Genomic DNA, 7192 nt, shown 5'->3' on the forward strand with positions numbered 1-7192 from the left:
ACATTAAGAGTCACGTTAACTAAGTTAACGTGAACTCTAACGTAGAAGAAAAGAACAACGCCAACGTTAGTGACACTCACCTTTGTCACTAACGTTGGATCAACTAGCATTGCCCACGTTAGTGGTCACGTTAAGACCACTAACGTGAGAGTTAACATGGAGTTGAGGATTGATGAGACAACATTAGTGACACTCACCTTTGTCACTAACGTTGGAAGATAGCATGACTACCACGTTAAGAGCCACGTTAACTTAGTTAACATGAGCTCTAACGTGGAGAATAGAGGCACTTGGAGCGTTAGTGACAAAGGTAAGTGTCACTAACGCTCTCGAAAGTGAAGCATACCCACGTTAAGAGCCACGTTAGTTACACTAACGTGAACTCTAAAGTAGGGACAAAAGGCACATAGCAACGTTATTGGGAAAGGTGAGTCCCAATAACGCTTGCGAAAGGGGTATAAGCCAATGTTATTGGGAAAAGTGAGTCCCAATAACGTTAGCAAAGATTTAGAAGGCAACGTTAGTGGTCACGTTAGTGCCACTAACGTTGGAGTTAATGTGAGGTATTTGAGAGTGGGGCGTTAGTGGAAAAAGTGATTGCCACTAACGTTCTCAAACCCACAATGTCACTTAACGTTAATCTCACTAACGCCCAAGCCTAATTCATACTTCTCTGCAAGTTGGGTCCACTAAAGATTAGAACTGCTTCAACTCAAGATCCAGAGCCCACATCCAAGACTTGAAGAACTCACTAGAAAATCAAGAGGAGTAGTATATATAGGAGTAGTTTTGAACTATAGAGAAGCTTGGCACTTTTGAGAACTACTCTCTGTATATTTGCTTTTCTGTACTTTTAGCATGGATTCTTCTTTTCTGCCATTTTTGATTTCTAGAGCTATATACAACTAAACCTCTTTCATTAGGTTAGGGAGCTCTGTTGTAATTTGATGGATCAATTATAGTTTTCATTACTCTTCTTCTTTCTTCTCTTTTGATTTAATAGAAAGCTTTCAATCTTAATTCAATTGGTTAGTTGTCTTGGAAAAGAAACTCTCCATAATTGGATCTCCTCTGAGCCTTGGAAAAAGGGATGAGGAGATCATGCTAGAAATGCTTTCTCATGTTGGACCAAATTGGGGTCTGGGCGGATATAGTGACATGTAATCCTCCCAACACTTTGATTTGGAAATACATGTGGTATAATCAGTGACCATACTTCATCTCTTTCCATGAGCAATTAAATCAAGGAATTGGGCAATTGTTCAAGCTTAGAGAGATTGGGTTGCCAAGGAATTGGAACTCAATCACTTAAGATTGCCAAGGAGATCAATAGATGTTTTGATTAAGGAAGAAATGAATTCCCCATTTCTGATCTTATCCATTTTCTTTATTTTCTGTCATTTATTTTCATGCTCATTACCCCAAATTCCCTTTTAAGATTCTGCACTTTAATTTCTGCTATTTACTTTCCCATCATTTAAATTTCTGTAAGTTCCCAAACTAAATTCTGTTTAGCTCAACTAGCATACTCTTCCAACTAAAGTTGCTTGACCAATCAATCCTTGTGGGATTCGACCTCACTCTATTGTGAGTTTTTACTTGACGATAATTCGGTATACTTGCCGAAGGAAAATTTGTTGAGAGACAAGTTTTCATGCATCAGTTATTCACCCAAGAACAATTGGCGCCCATCGTGGGGTCGAGAACATAAAAATCTTTCCTATTCATTGGCCTCAATACTGTCACGCGCATCCATGGCTGATACGCCTCCACCTACACCATCCGAACTTCTTCGGATGGTAACTGAGCTAGAACAAGCCAACCAACGTATGATGGGGGCAAACCAACATATGTCAGAAGAAAATCAAAGAATGGCAAATCAGATTGCCGAATTAGTGAATGCTTGGATTGAAAACAATAATGATCATTGTGAACAACCAGAGGAGGAAGAGCACCAATCTGATCCGATGCACATTTCTGAAACTATTTGAGTTGAAGAAGCTTGGCCTCCACGGAACGAAGAAGCTCGGCCTCCGCAAAATGAGGATGCTCAACCAGAAAACGAGGATACCGAGCCCGATAACTCTGTAGGGCCATTCACAACCGAAGTTATGAATTTTGAGCTACCAAGAAAATTCAGTTTGCCACCGACCTTAACCCCCTACGATGGGTTAGGAGATCCGAATAAATACCTCAAAAATTTCAGATCCATAATGATCGTAAACGGTGCTTCCGATTCCGTCTTATGTTGTTGTTTTCCATCTTATTTAGATGGCCCTGCACTTGATTAGTTTTGTTGTTCGCCTGCAGATTCTCTCTCTCATTTCAGGGATCTATCAAAGCTTTTTGAGAATCACTTTGCTGGATCTGCAATCTACTTACATGACTCGGACTACCTGAACACAATCAAACAAGGCCAGAATGAAAGTTTGAAGGACTACATGACTCATTTTACAAAAGTCGCCATGAGCATACCAGATCTCCATCTCGAGGTGCATTTGCACGCCATCAAGAGTGGACTCTAACTAGGAAAATTCCAAGAAGCAATTGCAATAGCCATGCCAAAAACCCTGGCCAAGTTCGCGAAAAAGTAAAAGGACAAATGGATATTGAGGACATAACACCCTAATTACCCTAAGCTTTACCTCATGCCGTAAAGCAAAGATTAATCAAGGGTTACGACAATTCTAAGGTTCATTCATAAATATATAATGAAGGAATAATATTTCTAGAAGCCCGATGACAAAAATAAACTCAAAAAACAGGATTTGAAAAGCACAAAACGTACTCACGAAGCTACCAACTTAACGCATAAGATATAGATATAATATAATAAAATATAAGAGTATAATAGAATAAGAATCTAGCCACGGCTCGCTGAGTTTAAGCCGGCTAGCCATATACAGACAATACAGAAATCTAAAGATTTAAAACGGCTTATACAAGTTTTCCTCTCAAGGTAAGCCTCTGGAAAAAAGTGAGAGTACAAATCCAAAATAACCAAAATGACAACAAAATAGAATAAGATCATCCATTCTACTACCTTCAAGCAACTCACTGAGGTGGGTTGCGACCTGCATTTGAAAAACAGCAACAACGTATGGAATGAAAACCGGAGGTTCTCAATATGGTAACAGTAACCAGTAACGTAAGATGTAAGACCCCGGGATGGCAGAGGCAATCCTAGAGCTTTATACCAAACAAATATTCAAGCTAAAACGAAATAAACAACTTAAACCGTAACCAATAAATAAAGGTATCTAAACTTAGGGAATTTCTATCTAAAATTAGTCACCGCTGTCCCACAACCTTCACCAACCTACCCTCCGTGCGATCCCATCGCCGCTGCCTACCTAACCTCCTCAACACCAAACAATCACAGATAAATGCAAGCAAGAAAAGCACAGATAGTATTCATATATATAACAAATAATTCAAAAAGCAAGTAGACATGTTATACAATTAGGCAATCTCAGGTAAACAAACCAAGCAAGAATATAAAAGATGCATATGATGAATGCCTGTCCTATTGGCTGTTATATCACATGTCGGTTATAGTGCCAAACCCGTCACAAAATCCGGATGGCAACTCTCAGATTAGTGTCTCTGTTGTGCAAACTCGGTAGGAATAATTCCAAGGGATAAGTGCCATACCACCTTCTCCTTTCAGAGGAAAACATTCCGAGGGAGAGTGCCCTACCACCTTCCTCTGGATGCCGCATGATTCCGAGGGATAGTGCCTTGCCACCTTGCAACCAGAGAGAAAACACATGCTCAGGATGAAAAATTCCGAGGGATGAGTGCCCCACCACTTTCTCCATTCAAAGGGAAAAACAATCCGAGGGAGAGTGCCCTACCACCCTCCTCTTGAGCGATAAACATGAGTGAGAAGCCCAGCTTCAAGCCTCACATCCGAATGTAGGCGGGAGACTGCCATAGCTCCTACGACGGAGCACAATAATCACATATTCAATATCAGAGGCCACTACTCATAGCACCCTTCCACTCATACTCATTCTATCAACCATAATCATTCATTTCCAAGTTTTCGCTCACCATAACCATCATCAATTCACAACTTTCCATTCTGAACTCACTAGTTTGTCAATTTCTCAATTCATATACCATTCTTCTTTCGCACTCCACCAAACCCATCCTCAACACACCAGAAACCTAAACTTCCGTTCTCTACTTTTCAAAATAATACCAAATCAAACCTTCTACGACCTTTCCCATGTTTTAATGCCCGAAAATAAGCCCAAGAGTCTTAATTAGGTGTCACAGAAGTATACAAGCTTGTTGGGAAGGTGAAATAGTTTAAAAACAAAGTTTTAGTTGAAAAACAGGGCATGTGCATACGCACAGGTAGTAAAAATTTCAACTATGTTCATTCACACAAGGCGTGCGAACGCCCTCCACAGAGTGCACCTTCCAACGTGTGCGTGCGCATAGGGCTGTGCGTGCACATAGGTTGTAAAACTTCACTGGTTATGTGCGTGCGCACATACCAGAAATCACAAAATTCTGCAATTCTGCAGAATTTCAGATTTTGATACCAAACTTTGAATGATCATAACTTCCTCGACAAAATTCCAATTTTTACAAACTTTATATCAATTTAAAGAGTTTTCAATGAAATTTAATTTAAAGCAAGTTCTAACAAATTTTGAAAATTGAGGCTCAAGTTATGCTTCGTCAATGTTCACCAAAAATAAGTTTTTACCAAAAATACTAAAAACTCAAATTTAACCAACTCTCAATCCAAAAACCAACTCAATCACTTTTCAACCATACCAAAAGCAACCCAAAGTTCATACTAAACATTGCTTCAACCATTTTCTCAATCACACAACCTGCTAAACCATTCAACAAGTCTAACTCCAACCTAATTCACATTTTCCAAATTTTCATTTACCTTATTAACATCAATATGACTACTCACCATTTCCATCATTATTCAACTATACCACATCTAACATTTAATATCTCAATTTATCAACTCCTTCAACACTCATCAATCCAAACATCAATTTATCATCATCCTAATTTCATAACCCACATCATTTATCAACAAACTCAACACTCACCTTCAAATTACCAACAACATCAATATTCATCATCAATCATCAACCATATCAACAAACCCTCATCAACAATAATAATCCACACATTCATCATCAACCTTTATAATCATTAAATACCAATAATCATCATCAACATATATCATCACACATCATAATCATCATTCAACAACATCCAAAACCATCATAAATACTCATAATTCTCCTTATTCACCAAGAACATTTTCACAACAATATTACACATCAATAATTTCGCATGCATAAATCCATCACTTATCACCCATCATTATCATAATAGTCATTCAACACCTATCTCAACACAATGTCAATAATCCATCATCATGCTACATATACTCAAAGTCATCATACATCATATTCATTAATATCTAATTTCAATCCTATCCTATGGTCCACTAGTCTAAGTGTCCATGGATATTACATAATACATAGAGAAGACCGAAACCATACCTTGACCGCTCCCCAAAAAGGCACACCGCACTAAGATTGGAATCCAACAAGCTTTCAATTCACCAACAAGCCACCGAAGCTCAACTAACATCATATATATACCAAAATCAAAACCTAAGATACACAAAACAACTAAACATAAGGGTTTAGTGAAACCTTACCTTACCCAATGAGATTAGGGATAAAATCCAATAATTACTCGCAACTAGAGATCACCTAAACAAGCAAAACCACAAAATCTACTCAAAATCATAACCCCAAAAATGCAAAAATCTAGGGCTGGAAACTGGAGATTGAGACGCAATTTCTTACCCGATTTTCTTAAATATAAATGAAGAACTTGACAAGAACTTTGTGTGGCGTGCAAACAGCTCGTCAATCGGAGTTTCGTAGCTCAAGTTATGGCTCCCGGAATGTAGATGTGAAAAGTAACACCACCCCTTCTCCTCTCTTCTCCCAAACTGCGCCCCTCTCTCTCTTTTTGCATCAAATGAGCTGAAATGCTCATTAATGAGTTTATATAAGTTGGGCCTTGGGCTCGGTTTGAGCCCGGTCCAACTTGTTAGCATTTTTGGTCCGTTTAGCCCACTTTGGGCCAAAACCTTTAAGATTAGTACCAGGTTTTCAATTCTAAATTATTTTTATCCTTTCAAAAAATAAATCAATTTTTAAAATTTTTTTTTCCAAAATACGCGGTACTGGACGGACTAGAGCTGGTACTGCTAGCTTAAGCACCAGTACACATTTTTACAAAAAATATTTTCAAAAAAGATATATTTTCCAACTCAGAAAAATTCATTGAAATTGAATTTCACCTTCATATTTTAAAATTAAAACTTCTGAATTTTGAATCTATTCTAGGTACTAAAATTATTTTATTAAAATGGTTTTATGTGAAAAACTTCGGTTCTTACAGAGGAACTTTGACAAGCTTGGAAGGTGGACAAACCCAGTACAAAGACGAGGACAAAACTCGGGACAGTAAGAAAAATTTCAAGCTAACCCCTCGTTATGAGTCATACACTCAGTTCAATACAAAGAGGGATGATATCATCAAAGAAATTCTCAACTCCAAGCTGATCAAGCCTCCGAGAAAAGCTGGAACCTATCAGGATGAAAAAAATGTCGACAAATTCAAATATTGCACTTTTCATCAAAAGCATGGACATACTACTGACGAGTGATACATCGCCAAGGACTTCCTAGAGTGACTAGCTTAGCAAAGACCCCTTGGTCAAGTGTATCAGTGGCCACATACAAAGGCGTACCCCATTTCCTGTTGACAATTCCTCAGCAGGACAACACTTCCGTGACATAGAAAGGGCAACCTCAAGTCACCCCGAGAGGTTTTGCAGGAGGAGGAGCTACAAACTTGGTAAGGAAGCGTTCATACCGAGCTATGCTATCGGTAGAGGGAAACCTCAGCAACAACCAAGCATCGTCACATTTTTCTCAAATGACATTCCATGCCTCTGATTTCAACACCGATACCACAAACTTAGATGACCCTGTCGTCGTTACCATTCAACTGGGAGACCTTTTGGTACGAAAAGTACTATTGGATCTGGGAAGTAGTGCCAACGTTCTTTTCTACTCTACACTTCAGAAAATAAAGTTATGCAATAACATTCTTCAACCTTCCG

The sequence above is a fragment of the Arachis duranensis genome, chromosome 6 (assembly GCF_000817695.3).
Source record: "Arachis duranensis cultivar V14167 chromosome 6, aradu.V14167.gnm2.J7QH, whole genome shotgun sequence".
Classification (NCBI taxonomy): Eukaryota; Viridiplantae; Streptophyta; class Magnoliopsida; order Fabales; family Fabaceae; genus Arachis; species Arachis duranensis.